This window comes from Balaenoptera physalus (genome assembly GCF_965194825.1).
Source record: "Balaenoptera physalus genome assembly, chromosome: 5".
Classification (NCBI taxonomy): Eukaryota; Metazoa; Chordata; class Mammalia; order Artiodactyla; family Balaenopteridae; genus Balaenoptera; species Balaenoptera physalus.
The window spans coordinates 95,883,264-95,910,506 of record NC_138884.1 but is presented as its reverse complement, the minus strand read 5'-3'; the positions used below and the strand labels follow the sequence as shown (position 1 = coordinate 95,910,506).

At 35.5% G+C, this 27,243-nt stretch overlaps 1 long non-coding RNA gene across 1 annotated transcript in view; it reads right to left on the bottom strand.

The window, feature by feature from the left end:
- Positions 1-3,581: 3,581 nt before the first annotated feature.
- The window catches only part of LOC309662143, a 455,958-nt gene continuing 432,296 nt past the window's right edge, over positions 3,582-27,243 (bottom strand). The window contains exon 2 of the long non-coding RNA XR_014264533.1: positions 3,582-26,268. This is a non-coding gene — a long non-coding RNA (uncharacterized lncRNA). The remainder of the gene's footprint in view (positions 26,269-27,243) is intronic.

Here is a 27,243-nt window from a genome sequence, read left to right as displayed (position 1 = left end):
AAATAATCCAACTTATGTCAAAACTAAACAAATCATCTACCATGGTTTCAAGAAAATAATAATAATAATGGCCTGTCTAGAGAACATTATCTATAGCAACTGATGAATAAAATTCTTCTACGAATACATTAGCATGCAAGGATAAATCCAGCAAGGTGTAGATCCTGCTTACTCTCAGTCCCCAGGTTTATAAAACTTCTTTGATAACCTAATATACCAATTTGAGATATACATTTACTGACTAAGGAATCTCAGGCTTCAGAAATGCTGGGCTGCCAACTTTCCAATCCTTCTTACTCTTGCATTAATTAATGCAAACTGATAGGATGAGTTAAACAGGACTCCACTGGCAGTTGCATAAAGTACAGTATACTTGCTATCTATTCTATAATGGAAAAGCTGACTGTAGAAACTCAGAAAGAGGGATGTTATAAATATCTCCTTCACCATTCCTTGCAAATAAAGTCGTAGTGACAGAAAAGAGAGTAAACTTCCATTAGAGAAATCATCTTCCTATTAAAAATGTGATGACTAGAAATGTGATGTCCATTTTGGACTCTCCTTCTCAAAATTACCCTAAGAGACTTCAGCAGGATCCAGACAGAATAATGAGAATTATTAGGCAGGGGAAAATCTGACATTCTTCTGCTGTAGTAGACTTGTATGTAATTACATCCAACACCCATATCTACTGACAGTTGCATTTTACTTCAGCTGAAAGGATGGAAATTGAAGTGGGAACTTTAGTTAATACAACCTCAAGATGTTTTTGCTTGGTAAGATTGAAAACTAATTTAACTATATGCAAAACACGTGACAGTCGTAATACTTGGTGGTTGTTTTTAGGGTTGCATTCTTGATACATTGAGAATGAGTCTTGTCAAAGTAGAAACACAATCAAATTTGAAGAATACACAGCAAAGTAGTTAAATCTGCATTTTCTCTGATACTGTTCCTTTTACTCAGTAGTTCTTGGTTTCTCTATGACTAATTCCCACGTTATAAGGATCCTTTTGATGTCTCTGGTCTTCTTGATGTTGAAGGTCCTGGCTCATTGTGTCTGAAAATTTGCAGATTGATATTATTTTTTTCATTACCCTTGACATCCTTGAGTCCGGAACATCAAGCTCTTAGCCTCTGATAGAAGCAGAGCCTTCCTTCCCACATCATAGCATCAGGATGGCTCCAATCTTACAGAGAAATCCCAGGGAACAAGTCCCTCAGTGGTCTTATGTGGAACCAGTAACATAATTGAAAATCCGGATTTGGCAGTATTTTTCCAGTAGGCATTTAATTTCATTCAGTTCTAATCAACTGATTGCTTTGTAAATTCCAGCTCTGTGACAGGCATTGTGTTAAGAGAATAAAACACAATCCTGCCTTCAAGCAGATCATATCCTTTTGTATAAAACAGACAAATTCACCAACAGTGGAATTCATGCTAGAGTGGAAATTTGCTCCAGGTGTTCTGAGAGCAACCAGTTATGGGATACCTCACTCAGCCCTGGTCAATCAAAGACAGCTTCCTTGAGTAGGTAATAGACAGACTTAGTCTTGAAAGATGAGTAGGTATTAGGGAATGAGGGATGGGAGAGAAGTCCAGGCAGAGGGAACAACATGTACAAATGTCAGCCATCTGGAGGGATCATGATTTGGGGGGAGAAGTGCAAATAGTTTAACGTGGCACGTGTAGATGGTAAATAGAGAACATTTTATAAAGAGATCCAGTACTGATTTGGAGACTGGAATTTATGCTGAGAAAATGAGGAGCCATAGATGGACTTTAGGAAGAAAAAATAAGGGTCACAATAAGATTTATATCTTAAATACATCACTTTGGATAGTTATGAAAAATGGATAAAGGGAATTTGAAGTGAGGTAGTTAAGGTAAAGGAGACAAAGGAGTTAAGTGACAACACCCTTTGTTGCAAATGCTGAACTGTAGATGTCACATGATCCTTTTAAAAGTTTTGGTTGAAGATGACGGTCCTGGGTTGCAATTCTGGATGTGCCACTCATTAACTATATAGTTTTAGATAAATATTCAATGTATTTAACCTCTTTAGGTCTCAGCTCCTGCTTTCTTAAAATTTTTGAGGGATTAAGTACAACAGTATACGTAATGTTCTTGGCATAGTTCCTGGATTATATTAAGCAATGAGTAAATGTAAGAAACCCACTTAAATGCTTATTTCTGTAACAGGGAAGAGCCAAATCTGACTACATGTTGGATCTGTTTCTTTTACTTTAACCTTTGCTTTCTGCTGCTTTTGTTCACTAAAAAGATACTGTCTATACATAATGTCCTGCCTCCGGTAACACTGCCCCCCTGTCTGAATGTTAAACGAAAGTGCCTTTGTTCAGGCAAACATCTGGACCCTGTACACCTGTGGATGGCTACAAGAAAGAAGAAATTAACATATCTCCTCCCTGAGGCTAGCCATTCCAGGGGATATTTGCAAAATTTATGGCCTTTTTACTTTACTTCCTCATTTCCTCCCCCTCTCTGTGCTATAAAAGAAACTGGCATCCAAACCCCGGTAAGATGTTATTTTGAGACTTTAGTCTGCCACCTTCTCGGTCTGCCCGCTTTTCGTAGTATTCTTTGCCTCAACGCCTCGTCTCTGATTTACTGGCCTGTCGTGCTGCGAGCAGAGCGAGCTTGGACTAGGTAACATTTCCAATGACAATGACAATAACAATAATGGTTAAAAAAACACCACTTATGAGTAATTTTTCAAATATCACTGTAAAATGTCAACTAAATTTGAGTAATGTTTTTGAAGAGAATGTCACAAAGATGCTCCCTTAGGCAAAAACGCAAGCAAAACAAAATTATCAAGAATCTCGCATATGCAACAACAATCATAACCATAACAACTACCACAGCACCAACTAAAATCAACCACAACTTGAATGAATTTGATTCTTTCTTTGTCGTGACACAGAACAGAACCAGGATTTACTAAGCAACGACTATATGACAGGCAGTTTCCTGAACTGTTTAGGTATGTAACATCATCACAAATAGCTAATCTTGTGTCATTCTACCTTGCAAATTTGGCTAAAAATACAGATTCAAAAGTAGGAGGAAGCAAAATGATACTTTGCTTATTAGGTGAAGAAGAGAAAAAAGAACTGAGAGAGAGAGAGGGAGATGAGGGACAGAGAGAAGGAGGGGTAGGGAGAGTATGAATAGACAAATAAGGGTCAGGGGGAAGAGATCCACATTCCTTAATCATTTACTAAGCGTGATGTACTATTTTGGGCATAATGAATCATTTTAGCAGCACTGTAAAATATAGAGGTTTGTTACTATTTTATTGATTGGGAAACAGAAACTGCAGAAGATTAAGTTATTTGTGAATAGGGGAATTCACACAACTGTGAGGCAGTTGTGGTCAAAAACAAACACACAAAAAATGATAAAAATAAACAAACTAAACAATATCTCCAGAGTAGATCTTCTAATGGCTGAATCCGAATTGTCGGAGATTCTTCTGAGTGGTTTGACTTAACCAGCTTTGTGGACAAATAGTGCTGTAGAGGCAAATATCCTATTCGGTAAATGGGCTCTGCTAGCATGCTTAGTAAAATCTCCACTAACCTGAAGTAAATGCCCTGGTTAATAATCAAAAATAATTTAAGCAATGGGAGCTATTTGATCAATTGTTGCTGTGTATACCACAGTACTATCTTACTTAAAATGATTGCTTAGGTATATTAGGTCAGGTAGAGAGGATAGTTGATTCACATAGAGTAAAATATTACTCAACAGAAAACCCTTCAGTGAGGAATCACTGAAGACTATGGTAAATGAATATAAAATTTAAAAATCTGTACATTAAGACAAAAGAAAAAAATATTGCCAGAGGCAATTTGCAAAGAAATTACATCTGGGTGCAGTAAAAGGAATCCTAAGAGGAAAAGGTTCATTCACTGAGTGAGCTCTTTAGGGGAGCTATTATTTGATTAAGCAAGCTATTTATTTAAATAGAGTATGCTCTAGGACTAGTTTAATCCAGGCCCTGAAGGCTATTTTAATGGGTCTGAGGATTGCTTTGGCAAAACATATCTGATTTTTTAGATCACTGCAAATTTAATCACAGAGATAAAACCCTTTACTGTAAACCATGTTAAGCTTCTGGTCAACTTTAGGCAGCATGTAGAAGAGAGATTAAGAACCATAAAGTCTAATCTGGTCCTAGGTAGCCTTTCTTTGTTTCTCCTTCCAGAAGATTTTAAGAGAGACTAATTTATTGAAGAATGCAAGGATTTCAGAAGCAATGGAAAAGTAATATTGGATTTAAATGAGATCTGTTGAGAAAGACACATCAATAGGGAAAGATAAATAAAATCAGGGATCTCCTTTAGATCTAGATGGTACCTTTGATATAAACCTAGTTAGTTGGGTCAAAGATAGAGACTACCATTTGGTCAAATCAGTTGTGACAGACATAAAGTTTTTAGAAACTGTGTTTTCATCACAAGAGCTTAGAAGGAGTTTTTAGGGCTGAAAGAACAATGAAAGAATACACAAAGAAGACCTAATATACATAGTATTTGAAAATGATCAAAAATGATAATATATGGGACCTATATTCAGCTCATGTGCCTTATTATAGCTATTTTAGTTGTTTATGGTCTGTGTTCTTTTTAATTAGTGTCTATCCTATGTCAGTTGTTAACAATTCTGCATGTCTGGCAATGAGAGATACCTTTTGTTTTCAAAACTGACAACTTGAACATTTGTTTAATGGAAAAAATACACTGAACGATCAACATTATATATTTTTTACAAATCAAACAATCAATAAGTATAGTTGATTTCCAGTGTTGTGTTAGTTTCAGGTGTACAGCAAAGTGATTCAGTTATTTCAGATTCTTTTCCATTATAGATTATTGCAAGATATTGAATATAGTTCTCTGTGCCATATAGTATGTCCTTGTTGGTCCTTGTTGTTTATTTTATATATATTAGTTGGTATCTCTTAATCCCAAACTCCTAATTTATCACTTCCCCCCCCCCCCCCAAGCTTTCCCCTTTGGTAACCATAAGTTTGTTTTCTAAGGGACATTTCAGGAGGGATATTGGATTGGGTAAGAGAAGGAAGTGGGAAAAATCAAGTTGGGTATATATACTTTCCTGTTGTTTGACTATTTGTAACAAGAATATGCATTCATGTATTGTTAGAGCAAATTTAAAAATTAAAAATATAACATAATACAATCTATGAGCAATAAGAAATATGCAGAATTATAAATTACAGAGGTTAACTCCCAGAGTTATTTTCTGCAGGAAACTGATGGACAAATCTTTAAATATTTATCATGTGACTCTGCTTATTGATCAGTGACTTTAATTCGTGTCCTCTGTGGACCAGTTAAAATAAACACAGCTTCTTCTCCAAAGGGAAACTCATAATTCATTCTATATTAGTGTGAGGAGACACTGACCTTCCTTGGAAAGGGTTGCTAAACGCTGATTCTCCTTCCATATACTGTGGTGAAAACTAAGGTATAGCTACTTGTTGAGATTATTTAATATAACTCTGACTGAAGAATGAGGCATCAACAATTTGACTTTTCAAAACGTGTACAAATAAGATTTAAGAAATTGAGCATGTGATCAAAACTTCCTGAAAACCCACATCAGAGGCACGTGACACCCCATACTCCTTAAGAATAGGACCAAAGAACAGATAAGCCAATTTTAGCAAAGTTTTTACCCCAATTGAGGTAATCTTCAGATAACACAACAGGAATTATTGTTTCCTTAGAAATTGGTAGGATGATACTTTCCAAGGACTTGGGCTATTTTATAATACTATACACAGGTAACAGACACAAACATGAAATGTTATATTTATTCAAATATAACAAAATAGGCAGTTTGAAATAGATGAAAAATTATGTATCATAGAAACATTGATCAAAGGAAAACGAGTGACTAGATTAATATCAGATAGAGTCAGCTTCAGATTAAAGAAAATTATCAAAGAAAGAGAGGGGTATTTTATAATATAATAGGGTAATTCCACCAAGAAGACATAGCAGAACTGCAAAATATGTGAAGCCACAATTGATAGAACTGAAAGGAGAAATAGACAAATATACAGTTAAATCTGGAAAGTTCAACGTTCCTCTAAGCAATTGATAGAATAACTAGCCAAGTCAGCAAGGATATAGAGGAACTTAAAAACACCATCCACCAATAGGACAATCAAGAATTATAGAACATTCCATCCAACAAGAGCAGAATATATACTATTATCAATTGCCCCTGGAAGACATAGGAAAATAGACTTTATATTGTGCCATAAAACAAACCTGAACATTTAAAAATTATTTCTATCATACAGACTGTGCTCTCAAACAATAATGGTATCTAATTTAAAAACAATAACAGAAAAATTAAAGAAAATATCCAAACACTTGGAAACAAAACTGCACACTACTAAATAATACATGGGTCAAAGAGGAAGACTCAAAGGGAACTTTTTAAAAATACATTGAACTCTAGAAAGTGAAAATGCATCACATAATAATTGTGGGATAGCTAAATCAGTGCCAAGAGGTAAATTGATAGAATTAATGCATGTACTAGAAAAATGAAAAAATATCAGATTAATAGTCTAAACTCTTACCATAAGAACTTAGAAAAAGGTAAAAATAAACCCAAACCAAGCAGAATAAAGAAAATAATAAAGAACAGAAATTATTAAAATTGAAAACAAAAAAATACAGAAAATTAAGAAAACAAAAAGCTGGTTTATTAAAAGATTAATAAAATGGAAAAGTAAGACTACAGTAAGACTGACAATGAAAAAGAAAATAAGATAAAAATTATGAATAAGTAAGACTGACAATGAAAAAGAAAATAAGATAAAATTTATGAATATCAGGAATTAAAAAAAAATATCGATAGAGACTCTGCAGACCACAAATGAATAATAAGGGAGTACTTGGAACAATTCCAAACATACAAATTTGACAACATAGATGAAATGAAACAATTCTTTATAAAGAACAAGATACCACACTCATGCAATATTACATAAATCATTTGAATAGTCTTTGTAACTATTAAGGAAAATGAATCATAATTTGAACACCCCCCAAAATAAAAACCTCCACAACTTCCTACCTCACATCATCTCAGCCCACCTTTTACATCATCTCTTGCTTTACGTAGCAAGCAGCTTGTCATAGTTGTCACTGACAGCACCTTGACTCACTGCTTCATACATCTTTCCCTAAATTCCCTGGACTTCTGCCATAAACTGTGCAGGATTCAATCATGTGTGTCTTGGAAGTGTTAGGAAACACTTACATAGCAATCATTGAACAATTGATGACAGGGACCAAAGGATGTTCTCTCTCCTCTTCTCTGCCTCTATAGATCATTGTTATGCATGTTCTAGACAGTTTCTCAAAAGATCCAGCAAGACTGAGTCTCAATTGCCTACTATTTGACGAACTGGAGTATATACCACAGTATCGACTTTCCCTCATATCTATTTTACTGTCCCCAATCTCCAACTTCTGTCTTTGAAACTCCTACAAAGTTTCAAAGGGCTACAAAGCCCTTGTCTCAAACTCTGCTTGCCAGTGGCAACCCAGTCTAAGACATATATTTTACAGGAGAAAAATTATTAGAGCAAGATTATATTTTACCTATAGAAAGCAGTGTGTAAATAGCACAAATCACTTCTGCTAACTTGGAACTCAGTACTTATTTCAACCTTACCAGATATCACAATGAAAATATTCACCCAGGATATAAAATGACAGTAAGACATTTTATAGATGTAGGACAGCTGACTTCTTCGGTGGGAAGGCAGGAATTAAATATGTAAATATGGTAAATAGATAGAACAATAATGTCAAGTTCAGGTTCTTAAGAGTAAGGAAGAAGGTGCAACTGAATTTCTTCAGTAAATTTGGGAAAGATGCAGAAAAGGAGAAATTAAATAGTTTACATAGGAAAATATATTTGATAATATATGAATGTAAAAAATAATTATATGTCATTATAATACTAAAACATATAGATAGCATATGGATTTCAACATACAGTATAGCTATTTTACTAGACTTCCCAGGGCACAATTGGAACATTGAAAATTCTACACTGAGGAATTGAGAACCTCTATATTGATAAGAATACTTATGAATATTTAAACAATAATTGCTTAAAACATTTATTTTTTTATCCAAAACATTGTTGGGGCAAATTTTTATGTTTTTTCTCAAAAATACAATTATTGTTAGATCAAATAGTTTTCCCCCACTATTCGAAAGTAGAGTGTTCCTTTGAAACCCTTCCTAAGCCGAAATGGTGTAAAGGGAAAAAGCAATTACCTAAGATACATCTTGCTAAGGGATGCACAAATAAATCTAGATAAAGTACAGCTGCTCACAGACACAGTTCAAAGCTATGGTGACTTGATGCCGAGATGCTGAGTGTAGTTCCTGGGGAAGGAGCCTGGCGGCATCATTCTCACTGCTTGGGGTGCACACTGCCTTTATAATGGCTCACTCCAAAACAAACACTGAATACTATTTTAGTTCTAATGTAGGTCTTTTGCAAAAGTGAAGTGCCGTGAAGTGAATTTTCGAAAAGCAGGGAATACCTGTAATTATTCCAGTAATTGCAATTTGAGAACCTGTCAAAACTTTAAGTTGTTCTATGAGAGTAGAGTGAGTCAAAAATTGTAATTTGTAAAATCCCTTGCTTGAGACACAGTGCTGCTTTTTAAAAAGATAATTGTAGAAAGTCGAATAACATTTCTAAGATGCTTTCCACCCCCTCCCCCAACAATTGTCCCTTCAGAAAGGTTTTATTACAGATGAAAATACTAAGGAAATGGGCTGTCATAAATTCAGTGAAATAATACCTAATTTTCAAGTATTGTCTCTGTATGTGTACTTATATTGTTAACTCTCCAAAGTACAAAAATATTTTCTAACCTACTCTATATGGCAGAAATATAAATGCCTTCCCTTTTTTATCATTTAAAATAAGATTTAAAAATAAAATTGCCTAGGACATTAGAAATAATTGTATGGGTACGAATTTTTTCCCTAAGTTATTATACTAAGGCATATTGGATAGGAAAACTGATTTTTATGTGAATAGAAATGAGAGGGAGTAACAATTTTAGAAACAATGTTTAAATGGAAAAAAAAAGGCAAAAGGTGATACCAGGTATTCTGTATTCTTGTTACCTACTTCTCTCTCAATTTCCTTCTTTTTGTACTGTAAATCAAAAGGGTTCTATAGGAGGATTATGTCAACAGTTATGGGTGAGAGGACCTGAGGTCCAATTCTTGCTCTACTCTCAAGGGTTCTGAGATCCTTGGTCCATCACTAAACCCCACACAGTGTCAGTTTTCTCCTTTGTGCAGTGAGCATGGGTGCTGTACTAGCTGACTCTATATTTCTGTTCTCTATGAATATTATACAATTTATACATTTTTGTGCACACTGAGGAAATATAACTTTTGCCTTTTTTTCCCTTTTAAACATTGTTTCTAAAATTGTTACTGCCTCTCATTTCTATTCACATAAAAATCAGTTTTCCTATCCAATATGCCTTTGTATAATAACTTAGGGAAAAAATTCGTACCCATACAATTATTTCTAATGTCCTAGGCAATTTTATTTTTAAACCTTATTTTAAATGATAAAAAAGGGAAGGCATTTATATTTCTGCCATATAGAGTAGATTAGAAAATATTTTTGTACTTTGGAGAGTTAACAATATAAGTACACATCCAGAGACAATGCTTTTCATCCCAATTCATTAGGTTGTAAATTAATCTCTCAGAGGAGAAAACAGTTACACAATAAAATATTTACAAACATCTGGTATTCAAGTCACTATACCTAGACACTGTATCTTTCTTTAAATTTATTTATTTATTTATTTTTGGCTGTGTTGGGTCTTCGTTTCTGTGCGAGGGCTTTCTCTAGTTGTGGCAAGCGGGGGCCACTCTTCATTGCGGTGCGCGGGCCTCTCACTACCGCGGCCTCTCTTGTTGCGGAGCACAGGCTCCAGACGCGCAGGCTCAGTAGTTGTGGCTCATGGGACTAGTTGCTCTGCGGCATGTGGGATCTTCCCAGACCAGGGCGCGAACCTGTGTCCCCTGCATTGGCAGGCAGATTCTCAACCACTGCGTCACCAGGGAAGACACTGTATCTTTCTTTTTGAAAGTTGTCAATCACTATTTTACTGAGTCATCTTGAAGAGCATATTCTTGAAAACGTAGACTTTGAAAATGTAGGTCTTAAGTAGCTCCTCATTCCTAATGTAATGTTTATTGGCTTAGATATGAGGCATCACAAGAGACACTTTTACAGTAGAGTTGTGGATGTGTGAGATACCTAAGGCAAGTATAGAGACCATAGAGCAGGAACTGGTGAAGGCAGGAACAGGGAAAATTCATTACTGGATCCTAGCAGATATTGGGCCCTGGTAGGGCTGAGCCTGTAGGAATAGAGTTCTGACCAGGGACTCAGAACTTTGCAATGTAATCAGCTGAGTTAACTCAATCTTTGTTTCCCATTTCTTCTATTCTCGTTCCTTTTAATCAAAGCATGGATCATTTTTTTGTTTGTTTGTTTAGCCTATTAAGGCAGTTGTTAATTTCATTCCATTAAATGTAGAGGCTCTGAAATAACCATGATTTTTTTCAAACTCAGATTCAAGGAATTTGCATGCAGCATTCATTTTTTAACTTAAGCCTCATAGCTGTCAAGAGTAGCACACATAAGATCTAATCTTTTAAGATGTGAAAAACTTTGTGCCCCAGAATCCTATAATTGCCCTGTGTTAAAGGATTCAGGTTGCCTCATCTAATTTCCATAAAATATAGGGATTAACATGATTTTGTATTTTTCTATTGGTCAACTTCAAAGATTTATGCACAAGAGTATACATCATAAGAAGCTCAAGAATCCAATCCTTTAACTTGGAGAGAAAAAAGGACACCTCTTTTGTATTTTCAGTCATTTTTGTTTTGCTTATCACATCATTATAACTATGTAGATAGTACAATATATTCTCAGAATATATTGCAGTCATGAACATTTTTGACACTTGACTGCATATCCATATACATAGGTGCCTTTCAAACACTCAAAATATTTTTATTAAAGCTTTACTGCATAGAAATTAATTATATTAAGAAATTAATCATATTAAGAATTAGAAACTTTATTTTTAGATTGAAGTCCATGAATTCATCAGCTCTCATTGTGTATAAATTCTATCAAAACATCTTTTAGGTATGAGATATAGAAGTTACCTTTGACTATTTCCCAGATGCTCGTTAGCAACAATTTTCTTTCATCTTTTAAATAAACAGTTAATCGCAAATAATAATAGAAAATTTACCCACCATCAAATTTACCAAACAAAGCACTAATGATACTTAAAAACCACAATGTGTATTTTTCTCATCACATTTTCCTTTATACTCTTCAGGGGGACCACCACCCTTAAATCTGTGTTTATCATTCTAAAAATTTTACCAGACACTTCATTAAAGAATCCAGAAAACAATGAGAATGTGAAAAAAAATGATTGAAATCATTAGTTACCAAGGAAATGCCAACTAAAACCGTAGTAGATACTACTACATATTTTTTTAAAAATAGCTAAAATAGCTAAAAAACATAGGAAACATCAAGTGTTGGCAAGGATGTGGGGCAATGGGACCTCTTTTTTTTTTTTTTTTTTCCCTTGCTGCTTTTAATATTTTTTCTTTGTGTTTAATTTTTGATAGTTTGATTAATGTGTGTCTTGGCATGTTTCTCCTTGTATTTATCCTGTATGGGACTCTCTGTGCTTCCTGGACTTGATTAACTATTTCCTTTCCCATATTAGGGAAGTTTTCAACTATAATCGCTTCAAATATTTTCTTGGTCAATGGGACCTCTTATACAATGCTGAAGGGAAGGTAAAATGGTACAACCATACTACAAAACATTTGGCAGTCTCTCCAAATGTGGACATACCCAATCATATGCCTGAGACAACCGACTCCTAGCTATTTAGCCAAGAGAAACAAAAGCATCTATCCATACAAAACAAAGACTATACAAAAATATTTATAACAACTTTATTTGCAATAGCTCAAAACTAGAAATGATCCAACTGTCCACAAATTATCATGTATATTCTATCCAATTGTCCACAAATTATAGTATATTCTTACAGTGGAATACTTTCAGCAATTAAAAAAAAGTTGATACACAACAACATAGATGATGAGTCTCAAAATTATTATGTTGAGAGAAGAAAGCGAACTGAAGACAAATACATACGCCATGAACCACTAATATAAAATTAGAGAAAATGCAAACTAGTTTAGAATGACCAAAAGCAGATTAGTCATAAACTGAAGACAGAGCTGAAGGAAGGAATGGGATTAGAAAAGGGAACAAAGAACTTTTTTGGGATGATGAAAATGTTTGCTATTTTGATTATGGTGATGATTTTACAAGCCAAAACATATTCCAAAACTGATCAAATTGTACAATTTAAATATCTTCTGTACTTCAATTATATTTCAAAAAGTCATTAAAACAGATAATAGTCTGATACCCACAGGGATGACATTGGAGTATATTCAGATCAGTGGATTGTGAAAAGGAAAACTGTTCCTTTTATTGTACCCTATTCATACTTTTCACCTACAACTAAAATATATCATTCCTATAACCCTGAATTGTATTTGTGAGTTTTCATGTATCTTCTTCATATTTTCTTCATATACCTCGTTGCTGGCAGATAACTTAATAATATATTACTTATTTACCCAGTGATTATTTATTAAGCACCTATTTATAGCAGAAAGTGTCCTAAGCACTAGGATACAGCAGAAAATAAAGTTTCATTCTGGTAAAAAAAGATGCAAAATTAATAAGTGTATTCCAAACTAAAATATGTGAAGTGGAATAATATTCCTAGTTCTTGAAAGAATGAATGAGTGAGTGAGTAAATGAATAAATGTAAATTTGTCTTGCAAATCCGAATATACTTTATATTTAGCTATGCTGTAGAATTGCTTCCAACTTAAAGAGGAAACCTAACAGTAGTTAAAGAAAGTTTACTTTTATCATAAAAGGTGAATTTTAGAGTGAGGCAATTACTGTCCTTGTTACAACCACTCAATGCCACTCAAGGCATCTGTTACCCAGACTGCCTCTGTCTTTCACCTTTCCTAGCCTTACTGTTATTTTGTTTGTTCCCATTCTCATTGCCTCTTTATTACAACATGGCTGCTGTTTTATCAGGCATTTAGAGTGGGCTTAAAATTATCAATAGTAATTCTCCTCTCTCTTCCTCAACTCCAAAACCACTGGATACAGAGGTACAGAAATCAGACAGAGTTAAATATGTCATCTTTGTTTCTGATAGTCCTCACTTGGTGACATGTCTCAACACTGAAGTCAAATGAATTCTCTAAAACACACTTGTTCAATTGGACACACAAACACATGCCATGACCAGCACAGCTAGACTTTTGAAAGCTTCCGTTTCAAGGACTGATTTTACTGGTACATTTACCATCTGAATGACCAGAGAAAAACATTTGTCCTGAGGACAAATGCTCCAAGGACTAGGCTACACATGCTGTTTCTTTCTTCAATCTTTCTTCCTCTCTGGGAAAGGAGTACAAGAAGCAGGAAGCTGATGGAAGCTGTCTCATTGATTATAAACCAAGATAATTTTCTATGGAGTGTTGAAAAACAAGTGGAGCCTGGGTACCTACTTTTATTTGGGAGATGGCCTGCTTCAGTCTTTAACCGCTTTATCAACAAGTATAAATTTAATGTGGAAACGACTCAAGAAGTAGCTGAACTTAGGCAATAAATAGAAGTCTACCATTAAAATAACAGTGAATCTGAAGTGACATAAAAAATGTTTTGTGACCTTGGGCAAATTGCAAGTCTCTCTATAACAGTCTCTGAATTGTCGGTATGTTCAAAGCAGGAACCACATATGAGTTCATTATCTATCATCTATCTATCTACCTATCTATCTACCTCTCTATCTATCTATCATCTATCTATCTATCTATCTATCTTAAGTACCAGATCCTAAGTATATGTGTATATACCCTAAATGTGTATGCATATACACTTGCTTTGTGACAAGCAACTTTGGTTTTGTTCTGTGACAAAAGGCTAAACCTCAAAACCAAACCAACTGCCTTGAAAATATTGACTCCGAGTGAAAGTGACAACAAAAGAAAAAATACAAATTGTCTCAAGCACTGGACAAAAATATAAATATTCAAAGGCAGGTGAATGATGTTATTTTTTGACAAACTAAATAAAGGCCGGTAGGTATCTCACAAAATAAATTATTTTACATTCATTTTTATCTATCATTTAAAAAAAGAAAATCATTGACTTAGAGAATGTGGAATTACGAAACAAAATTTTAAAAGAAGAAAATTATTTCTTGTTAAAATTGCAATATCCTGCCAATAATTTAGCCTGTAATAGTTATAAAGGAAAGAAAATTAGTTCATCCCTTGTTTTATACCCACTCTATCCTCTTCTCTCCTTTATACTTAGGCTGATTTAGGATCTGCTATTTGGTCTTTATTACTGTATGTCTAAAACACAAAAACACATCCAAAAAATTAATGCCAATAAACTGGTACGTAATGATGGATATGAAGTTTTCCAAAAAATTATGTATAATGAGTGAGGGTGTGCTTGGAAACACCTATAAATTAGTCTGTACCCTCCAAGAAGCTGACTCCAAGATGAGGTTAGATACATAAGAGGTTTATGAAGGGAAAGATGAGGACAGCTCCAGAGAAGGGTGGGAGAACCTTCTGACCATGATGATGGTCTGCCTCTTATGAAGAAAGGGAAAAAGGAAGAAAGGGAGGTCTTCGAATGCTGTGCAATTCGAAAAAGTTTTGGCAAGGCTGTCAGTGTTCTTGATCCTAAGCTGTTGGTCAGAAAAATCTGGTGGCTCTCAGAAAGAGCCTTCATTCATATCCCTACTGTGCTTGGTTGATAGTTTGAAGCAGCTAAGGGAAATTGTGGTTTTGGTGCAAACTTGGTGATGGATTTCAGAGTCAGCAGCTGAAATTAATTTCATAGCAACCCTTCCCCTTCCCTGCTGCTGTAAGAGATCTGAGAGAGGCATTTTCATGGCCAGCTCCTCCAAAGTTTCCATGGGCTTTTCTTCTTAAGGGGAAACTTGAGACATTAGTGGGACCAAATACTGACCCATTGCTGTAGTTGATGTCTGTATCACAACAGGTGCTTATCAACTCCCTCCTACAATATCCACTCAAAATTCCTTCCCTTTGTCTATCACCTCCCCAGTCTCAGTGGTCAACTTGGTGTTATAACACTTCTTTACTGAGCGTTCTTAACGCTTGATAATCATAACTTTCTGTTTTAGTTTGTTTGGGCCACTGTAACAATATATCATAAGATGAGTGGCTTAAAATAAACCATTTATTTTCTCACAGTTCTGGAGACTGAAAGTCCAAGATCAGAGTGCCAGTGTAGCCAGGTTCTGGTAAGAATTCTCTTCCTGGTTTACAGATGACAGCCTTCTTCCTATGTGCTCACATGGAGAGAGAGAGAAAGATCATCCTTCTCCTGTGTCTTCTTATAAAGGCACTAATCCCATTCATGAGGGTGTCACCCTAATGATTAATTACCTCTCAAAGGCCCCACCTCCTAACACTATCACCTTGAGGATTAAAGCTTCAACATATGAAGTTGTGGGGAGTGGCATGGCACAAACATTCAGACCATAGCACCTTCTTAGGCCAGGTTTGTCACATGGGTTTGTTCACATTTATAATACAGTAAGGGAGTATGGAGGCACCAAGAGGTTCAGCCGTATTACACAGATATTCCTCACTGCCCCACTGTATTAATACAGCCCTGCATTGTCTTGCTGCTCAGTATTATTATTGACCACTGCTAGGATGGTGACTGCGCTGCTCACCTCCTGATTCCTAGTCACCAGGAATCCAAAATGTCATGGCAGTAGCTACAACTAGTATATCAAAGGAGACCTTATCCTGTCCCCTGCCCAGCATGCACCACTCTTGGGGACCAGAGCCTACAACTTTGCAGAGCCCAGATTTGTGGGGAAAGGAAGTAAAGACTTCTCCAATGTGCTTTAGCAGTGACAGTGATATGATCACACCTGCTTCCACCCCTTCATTTGTATGTATTCTTTCTTTTGAGGACACAGAATCATACAGAGATCTATGTCTGAGTGCATACACTCCATTCTGAGGGATGGGATACCACTCTTTCTCAGTGTTACCTCTGACTGTTACTTTAGCCATGTCTTTAAGGAGGCCATTTCAGCATTCTATAAGGCTGCTGCTGTGATTTTCCCATTTGGTCATGCATCATCTTTTCATACTTTAGATACTTCCCAATTCAAAGGATCTGTAGGCTGGTATGACCCAGAGCTGTTTGCACCACAGCCTGGACCTACTGCAGAGCCCTTTCCTGATATAGATCCACTCAAGGCCAGCAAGATTCTGTGTCACCAGGTATTTGGCCTGAATGGTATGAGTAGAAGTGGAATGTGATTCTTCCAGAATCAATAAAGGCCTAACAGGTACTATGCTTGCTTGTTGGTGTTTGGGCATGCATTATGCAGCAATTTATCTTTTACTTTGGAGGGAATACCTGACCAAAGGACCCCCACAAATGTCATTGGTTGCTGAACAGACACATCCATGAATCTTTGTAGAGTTAATCCCTCATTCTCTGAAATACATGTGTCCTATGAAGGCCGCCTGCACACTAGCCATCTTTTTCTTGTCCTGCTCAACCCAAATAAATTCACTGACGTGAGGGATCAGTGTAGTGGTCTCTGGGGGTTTATTGGAAGTCCAGATCTCTTCAGACTCTATTATAAAAGAGAGCAGGAGAGTTAATAGCCCTGAAGTAAAACTGTAAATAAATATTGTCTATCTCACAGGAGTGCAACCTGTTTCTGATCCCCTATTGTAACTGAAGTTCAAAACATATTTAACAACTCAATGGCCACCTATCATGTTCCTGAAACCTTATTAATGTGTTCTAGCACTGACGTCTCATCTACCACAGCAGTTGTGGTTGAGACCACTACTTGGTTTAGCCTTTAGTCATCTACCATCACTCTCTGGGACCCAGCCAGTGTCTGCAGAGGCCACACAGGCAAAGTAAATGGAGATACAAAAGGGGCCATCACCGCTGTATACTTTAATTCTTTAATGGTGGCACTAATCTCTGCTGTCCCCACCTTCTAAGATGAAATATGGTTTTAGATATACTATTGTGGTGTGGGAGAAGGGACAAGTTCTAAAACCTCTCCTTGACCTTCTTTGGTAAGATCAGGGTATTCCCTTTTCCGTAGTGTATAATTACCAGAGTAAATGGCCGTATTTCCCTTTGTAGAAGGACCTATGACAGGATCCTTCCTATTACAGGCCTGGCTACTATTCAATGATATGATTCTGGATCACAACATTGACTCAGATCTGGAAACTTAGAAAGAGATTGTGACTTTTTTGGGGAGGTGGCATGACTGTTTCCTGATCTTGCATTCCTGCCTTTTCCTTTTTATTCTCTGTCTCTCTTTATAGATGTTAAACAACAGCTTTATTAATGGTCTATTTTGTCCCTAGGAATGGAATGACATCTCCTCAATCCCCTGTGGGTCAAACCCCCTTAGCTGCCCCCCCATCTTGATGGTTGTTAACTGTGGCCTCCTGGCTTCTGGAGTTTGGGTCCTCCCTCTCCATGGATATTAAGAAACCCAGATCTGTGACCACCTGTCCTGCAATCAGCTGTAGCCATGGAATCATACATGACTGACAGAGTCGTTAGCTAATACTAGACCAAAAACCTGCCACAAGAGTTATGTTGTAATCATAGATATCTCAAAACTAGCTTTCTCATATTAACTCCTAATAGTATTGGGTATATATATTTTAGAAATGTTTTTTTTTTCAAACTTTCTTTAGTTGTGAAATCATGACTACTTATACTTATGATTTTATTAAAAATGTTGATTATATAGTAGAAATCTTCTCTTTTAGAGTTAAAATTTCTCAGAGAAGTGACCTAGAAACAGATCATCTAGAACAAATGTGGTTAACATGAGAGTATTTAAAGTTCTATATAGATGGATATTTTGCAGTGTGATATTTTTAGATCTATCTTAATGTAAATTAAAAAAAATTACCACATCAAACCTACTGTTTCAGAGGTATTAAATATATTTTTAAGTAAAAATGTTAAAATCTTTAAAAAAACATAGTAGTACACCATTACACAACCATAAGTTTGCTAAGATTTGAAAACAATAATTTAAAGAAAAATCTAAGGTAAATAACAGAATAGGTATAAAGAAGTATTACTAAAGTTGAACATATGATCAACCTATGATTCAGTAATTCTGTTTCTGGTTATATATCTCCTCCCTCAAAATAATTGTTTATTTTATGAAAGACACACTCAAAAATGTTACCAGCTGCCTTATTCTTGATAGCCAAACACTGAAAACAACTCTAATGGTATACGCACACAATGGGATACAACACCACAATGAAAAAGAACAAGCTATTGCTACTCATCAGAGTGTGGATGACTTTCAAAGACATATTGTTGAACAATAGAAGCCAAGCACCAATAAAAGCACATACTGAATGATTCTATTTACATAACGTTCAAAAGCAGGAAAAACTAAGCTATGGGTCGGAAGTGAAGATAGTAGTGAGGAATATGGACTCAGTGGCGAAACCAGGGAGCCCACTGGGGGCTGGAAATCTATACTTTGTCTAAGTGGTCTATGCATATTTAAAAATTCCTTGAATTGTACACAAGATTTGGACATGTTACTGTATAAAGTTAATATTTCAATGAAAGAAAATAAACAGAAAGCTATGGTAATTAAATAAACATCATCATCATCATCATCGAACAGTTGGCCAGTTTGGGGGAAAAAGAAATAATTCAACCTACGTTCTTATTTTATGAATAGTAAAACTAAGACTCAAAGTTTAAGAGATTTGCTTAAATGCATGCCATGAGTTGGGGAACAAATTTAAATTAAAGTCCCTGTCTCTTTTCTCTCTTTGATGTTATTTTCATGATAGGAGTGTTCTGTCAGTCATTTAGTAATATATATTTAGATTCAGAAAAAAAAATAGTATAGGGAGTCACAGACAAACCTAGTTTTTGGTATTGGTTGTAGAGAGAATGATGGCAAATGGCAAATTGTGTGTCTTACAATCACTGAACAAGAACAGCAAAGCCCAATGTGTCTGCGTTTAAATTGCTGAGGTTGTCTACTTGAAAGGGTACTGGCCAGTGATGAGTTGCACACATGTTAAAGGAAAGAAGTATTTAAGGGAGGCCAAAATATGGAAGCACTGAAATATGCCCCCTGGAAAATATGGAAGAATTAATTGCTTCTCTCTTGCACTGTTGTACTTGGCTAAACTGGCTTCAAGTTTAACCTCACTCTCCTTGGATTTGCATCAATGCAGTTTTAACTGTTCTGCTCTAAAAAACCAGATTTGCTGTTTTATACAAGAGCCAGCTCCTATTTAAACATAATTAGAGAATGTGTTAGAAACAGCCTCAAGCACTAAAAGTCCAGCATGTCATAAACATATAGCATCAAAGAAATTCAACAAGGCAGTTACTCTGATGTGCTACCTAATAGGAAGAAAATTGGCAAATAGGAATAATTTTGGTGACCTCCAAAGACAAAGGAATATATGAAAAAATACTGAGCATATTGCATTTACTTTCTTTTCACATTTAGCAGAAGGACTCTGAACATTTAGAAGCTCTACTATTATTTCATAGTTAACTTAACACCTTGATAATATACTTCTTTCAAATCATACTCTGTCATTCCTATACAACCTGCTTCCCTAAGATAATCAATTAGGTTGACAATGGCAACAGATTAAGTTTAGAGTTTCTTTCATGCTGACTTCTTTGTAAAGTATCAGAAATCTTAAATAAATTTAATTTAAAATTTAACAAAAAGACACGTGTGGTTTAATAACAAAATAATTTATTAAAAGAGGCTGTTTTCTCAATTTGGATATGAAAGCCATTATAATTTGACTTTGAAGGTAAATGACGTTACAGATTTTACAAATTGGAAGAGGTTAAGTATACCCAGGAAATTCTTCTGAGCGTGGAGCTTAACCACTACCAAGCTTGAAGTGTGATAACTTTTTTCCAAGGGTACATACCCTATTGGAAATATCATTCCTTCTTGGACTAATCCTTTCCTTAGGTTGTTCAGCTCAGTATCACTTTGAAATTGTCATGTAAAAGAGAAAGAAACACAGAATTCTGATTATGTAGGGAACACTTATGAGCTATATCTCCCACAGGGTCTCTACTATAGGGACTTTTTACATATTAACCTTCATTATGATATCGAGAGAGGCATCTTGTCAAAGTCTTTATCTGTCTTCTATGTCTATATTCATTAAAACTTTGATTAATAGGAACTTAAGATCCAAAAGCCTCAATTAACTGATTTTTTTTCTGTGTTCCACTTTTAAGAGAGAATAGTAATTCATTAAAAGAAAAAAAAAAGATAATTTCAGGTTATAAAACCTCAACTTTCAGCCTCTTTTTCAAATCAGTGAGTCTTTCTATTTACCAGGCCACCTACATATCAGATATTTTTGACAATAAAGGAAATTCAGAGGTCACTGCCTTTTTTTTTTTTTTAATATCTTTATTGGAGTATAATTGCTTTACAATATTGTGTTTGTTACTGCTATACAACAAAGTGAATTACCTGTATGTATACATATATCCCCACATCCCTTCCTTCATGAACCTCCCCCCCACCCTCCCTATCCCACCTCTCTAGGCGGTCACAAAGCATCGAGCTGATCTCTTGTACTATGCAGCAGCTTCTCACTAGCTACCCATTTTACATTTGGTAGAGTATATATGTCAGTGTTACTTTCTCACGTCGTCCTAGCTTCTCCTTCCTTCTCTGTGTCCTCAAGTCCGTTCTCTACATCTGCTTCTTTATTCCTGCCCTGCCACTAGGTTCATGAGTACCGTTTTTTTGATTCCATATACGTATATTAGCATACGGTATTTGTTTTTCTCTTTCTGACTTACTTCACTCTGTATGACAGACTCTAGGTCCATCCACCTCATTACCAATAACTCAATTTCGTTCTTTTTTCTTTTTTTCTAACATCTTTACTGGAGTATAATTGCTTTACAATGGTGTGTTAGTTTCTGCTTTATAACAAAGTGAATCATTTATACATATACATATATCCCCATATCTCCTCCCTCTTGAGTCTCCCTCCCACCATCCCTATCCCACCCTTCTAGGTGGTCACAAAGCACCGAGCTGATCTCCCTGTGCTATGCGGCTGCTTCCCACTAGCTATCTATTTTATGTTTGGTAGTATATATAAGTCCATGCCACTCTCTCACTTTGTCCCAGCTTACCCTTCCCCCTCCCCGTGTCCTCAAGTCCATTCTCTACGTCTGCGTCTTTATTCCTGTCTTGCCCCTAGGTCCTTCAGAAACATTTTTTTTTTTTTTTTAGATTCCATATATATGTGTAATTATACGGTATTTATTTTTCTCTTTCTGACTTACTTCACTCTGTTTGACAGTCTCTAGGTCCATCCCCCTCACTACAAATAACTCAATTTCGTTTCTTTCTATGGCTGAATAATATTCCATTGTATATATGTGCCAGTTCTTTATCCATTCCTCTGTTGATGGACATTTAGATTGCTTCCATGTCCGAGCTATTGTAAATAGTGCTACAATGAACTTTGGGGTGCATGTAAATTTTGTAATTATGGTTTTCTATGAATATATGCCCAGGAGTAGGATTGCTGGGTCATATGGTGGTTCTAGTTTTAGTTTTTAAGGAACCTCCATACTGTTCTCCATAGTGGCTGTACCAATTTACATTACCACCAACAGTGAAAGAGGGTTCCCTTTTCTCCACACCCAGAGGTCACTGCCTTCTAAATGCTCAAGTACAACAGGAAGGACAGATACGCACAAGTTACAGAGTAAAAGGCAAGAAAGATGGATTAATTCTACTTGGAAAAGAGGAAGAAAAGTGTTAGGAAAGGCTTAAGAAGAGAGTGAATTTTTCTATGTCCTATTTCTTTTTAAATTATATTACTTTAAAATGATTCTGAAACCCTCCAAATCATAAATCACCAAAGAGTAAATAATGCTCATTTTGTATACTAAGGAAGAAAAGTGTATTAAATATAATTATATATAATTAATAAATACTATAGGTATGGAAATCAGTTCACATCTAACAAGAACACTGATCAACTACAACATTTAACTTCATACCTGTGAAAGGCTTTCTCTCATATAGTCAACACAACACCTCTTATTTATCCCATTCTCTGATTAAAGCACAGTTCATGGGATGTAATCATAAATCGACTATTGTTTTTTCACTGTTCCTTTAAATTCATTCTCTGGAGCAGGGTTTTCCCATGTTACTGATTGAAATTAAAGATTAGTGTTTTATTTTTATTTTTTTCTTACTTTCAAGTAATCAGAACTTCTCTGGGTAGTAATTAATATCTAATCCAGTATATATTAAAATAAGATACAATCTTAAACTGTATTGCATGCTACTCTCAGTATCTCCATTGAGAATGCTTTAGGATTAAAATGGGGGGGGTGTAGCCCCTTTTCTCTCTCCACTTTTATTTCTTTCTATTGTACATTTTGTTATCAGCTTTTTTTTCTTTTTCCTTTTTGACTCCAACAGTGTAGGGTCTAGGATTGAGGGTGAGGGAAGTAGAAAAGGAAGAGAGTTTAGGAAACATGGAAGGAATTGGACCAACACTGAACTAAATGTTTACTTTGGCTACTGAAAGCCTTTAATGCTGACACTTTCTTTTAATGGTGCTGTATTGAATTCCTTGGAAATTCACTCACATGCCCACTTGGAGGTCATTTCATACATCCATACCACTAAGAAGCCTGAGGACCTCTCTCTTTTCCATGACTCTTTACATCTTCATCAGCACTGAAGCACCTAAAATTCCTTATATTAGTTTATGCTTCCTTATTGAGGAAATTGATAGCTAACCACCAAAGAGGTATACTCCTCTTTCATACTGTAGAACTGCAGTGGTGTCTTAGCCAGGGCCTACATTTTGGGGCATTCCTTTTGCATCTATGTGGGCCTTGTGATCTGAAAAGACCTAATATATATCAGTTCTGGATCAAAGTGGATAAGAAGATGTGCCTTTCCAGTACCAAGCTGAAAGTGGAGAAAGAGTCTAAAAGTCTAAAGTGGCCATGAAATAGCGGGGCCTTGAATTCCGAAATGATTACAAGGAAGAAAGCCTTCTTCCTACTTGCCTGGACTTAATATGAGCAGAAATAAAATTTTATTTTGTTAAGACTCTGAAAGTGTAGGGTGTGTGTCTTTACAACAACAATCTAACATTACTGTAACTAAAACATCCCTCCATGAATCTACAGGTTCGAGTATTGTTATTGCTTATGTTTGTTGATCATGGTCCAAATCTGGTCAAAGGTAAACACTCCACACTGTCTTCCCTGAGAAAATTTGGGCACACAAGTTGCTCAAGGCAGCCACTTCTCCTTTGCTTTGCTGTCGAAGCAGTCAACAGCTACGTTTTGTTCTTCCTATTTTCTAGGTTGGAGTTGCACATACTGCCACTAAGATCCCAAAACTTAACGGTGTAAATAATCAGCTATCAAGTAGTGTCCTAAAAGCTCTTTTTTCTTAATCCCTACTTCCTTCCAGAAGGTTTTAAGGGTCACAAAACCACCCTTATACCTTCTTTTGCAAGTCCTTGGCAGATGTCTTGCAACTTAATGTGGTGTCTATTCCCAATGGGCTTCAAACAGCACTTCTATTTCAACTTCCTTTTGTATTCATAAAGCACTTTGAAATAGTTAAAACAATATCCTATTTACTTATTTATATGATCTTACAACAATATCTATAAAATAACTTAGATTCATCCTAAAGAAGCAACTATTGAAAATATGTTTGGGAAATTATTTGCCCCCAAGGTTTCTTGAATCTACCAATTACACTTTCTCAAAACCACTCTAAAATGAATTTCATGCATTTATATTATTTAAGGAGAAAAGAAGAGGCCCAAAGTCTTTAAAACAATGAGAGTAACATTTTTTTTCCTGCTTTCAGCAAATGGCAAGTGTGCTAGAAAAGTGGTGAGGAATGAAATAGAGGAAAAAAAAGTGAGAGGAGAAAAGAACCCAATATCACATAACACAATGATATTTAAAAGGTACTCATTAAATTTCATAGCATGCTATCCAATATATTCTGTTTTTTAATTTATCCTGCATGTAGTGTCTTTTCATTTGTTGTTAGGAGGTGAAAGGAACTCTCCTTAATTTGTGCCCTGTAATTGATTTCTAAGTAGTGCAGGGTGAAGAGAGAGGTCAACAATAAAAACAAGGGGACAAAATGCCAGCACTGAGTGTGGGAATCCTACCAGGAGAAGGTAGAGGCTTTCTTAATTATATTGAAGTTTAATCCTCAAGGCATCATCAGCTAACCTGGCAAATCAAAATCCCCAGTATTAAGTTCAAGTACAAACAGCAATGAATTACAGAATGCCAGGATCCTGGTAATCCAGACAGTGGTCTCTTCTAACCCCTCTGCATCCTCTCATTTAGTTTGATTTCTAAATGGGGACACAAACACCTGTTCCAGCAGCAGGTGGCATTTGTTTATTTTAGCTTTACCGGCTGGGTTTTAATCAGTCTGCAACTGTAGGAACCCACTTAACAGTTTATAGGACCAGGTTTTTACAGAACGGTATTTTCCATGAAGAAGCGAAGTTTCATACAACACTTTCATCACACACAAAATACCATATAAACGGCTTTTATTTCTCCATTTCTCTTCCCCTAACATTTAGGACTACTAATTAGTGAATCATTTCCCATGCAGAGTTGGAAAGCTAAGCTCTTCTTCTGCACTCAGGGAGATTCTGTTATGTGCTCTCATTACAAAATTCCTGTTTCTTAGGAAGAGAACAACCAACCTCTCTCTGCTTGTGCTGGTTCTCTTTTGTAAGTCTAAGAAGGATTGTTAAGGCAACTTCCATCTTAGAGGGGAAGAAAATAATTTTAAAAATCAATAAGAAAAAAATCTCACTACATCTAGATAAGAATGAATCTCTGTACTCAAACTCCATAACAACTCTTTAAAAAACACACAATAAGAATTTGAAAATGACTCAGATACTATGAGGTAAAATAGAAAACGTTATAAGAAGTGAATTCCTTCTTGGTGATATTGAAATTTTTAATAAATGCAGTTCTTTCTCGAATTTTTTGTAGAAATTATGTGCTTTTTTATACTCCTTTTGGAAGATGATCTTCATTCAATTAATACTGGTAGAACATTTGTGTAATTGATGACTAAAACAATGAAAATATATTAGTTATTCTGAATCTCTTTGGGAGAGTAACACTTTCACTCATATTTTAAGCACTCATATTTCAGTGCTTAGCAGAGATGTGACAAAAATTAGAACTGTTTAAAATCTTTGATAGGTAAGTGAATGAGTGAGTGTATACTCAGGCCTCTCTCTCTTGTCCCATTAATGTCTTTACTCAGATGCCGTATTTCTAAAGAGAGATTGTATATTAACCCATTATCAGATATATGGTTTGTGAATATTTTTGTTCTATTTCATAGGTTGTCTTTTCACTTTGTTTATTGTTTCCTTTGCTGTCCAGAGCTTTTTATGTTGATGTAGTCCCACTTGTGTAGTTTTGATTTGTTGCTGTGCTTTAGGTGTCATATCCAAAATTACTTCTAGGACTCATACCAAGAAGCATTTTTCCTATGCTTTCTTCTAGGAGTTTCATGGTTTCAGGTCTTACATTAAAGTCTAGTCTATTTAGTTTTAATTCTTTTGTGAGTGGATAAGATAGGGTCTAGTTTTATAATAATCTACCATTTCAAAGCAACTGAATAGGGCTTCCCTGGTGGCGCAGTGGTTGAGAATCTGCCTGCTAATGCAGAGGACACGGGTTCGAGCCCTGATCTGGGAAGATCCCACATGCTGCAGAGCAACTGGGCCCGTGAGCCACAACTACTGAGCCTGCGCGTCTGGAGCCTGTGCTCCACAACAAGAGAGGCCGCGATAGTGAGAGGCCCGTGCACCATGATGAAGAGTGGCCCCCACTTGCCACAACTAGAGAAAGCCCTTGCACAGAAACGAAGACCCAACACAGCCAAAAATAAATAAATAAACTAATTAATTAAAAAAAAATGTTCAAGGCAACTAAATATATATTTTTAGAAAGTTGTACAAGATCTGAAAAACCACATAGATCAGAAATATTCAAAAATGAAGTAAATAATGAAAAAATAAAAGAAAAATAATTTGTTATGAAGAGTAATATAAAAAAATCCAGTAATGAGAAATCATAAGAGATAATGTCTTGAAAGGAATAGAAAGTGGTGGAGAATAAACTTTTAAAATTTAAAAAGAGTGAAGAACAAGAAAAAAGTCTTGAGAGAAAGTAGCAAATACTTAATAAAGGCAAGGAATAAATTACATATGGACAATAGGAGGCCTCAAAGGAGAAAACCAAAATAATACAACAATACAGAGCAAAGCTAAAATGCAATGTAACCATCAAGAAAATTTTAAAAGCTGCTTGAAACAATATATTGAAAGGGCACACACACAAAAGAAAGGGTACATTGTGTGTCTAAAAATATTTACTCAGAAAAAACTAAAATCAAGATATATTCTTTACAATTATCGATATATTTAGAAAAATAAAAACTTGCATTTAGGCAAAATGAGCAAGAATTTGCAAGAAAAAGAAAATTAGATTATCCTCATATTTTTTTAAATTAATTTTTATTGGAGTATAGTTGATTTACAATGTTATGTTGGTTTCTGCTGTACAGCAAAGTGAATCAGTTATACATATACATATATCCACTCTTTTTTAGGTTCTTTTCCCACATAGGTCATTACAGAGTATTGAGTAGAGTTCCCTGTGCTATACACTAGGTTCTTATTAGCTATCTATTTTATATATAATAGTATGTATATGTCAATCCCAATCTCCCAAGGTATCCCTCCCTCCCTCTTCCCCTCCTGGTAACCGTAAGTTTATTTTCTACGTCTGTGACTCTATTTCTATTTTGTAAA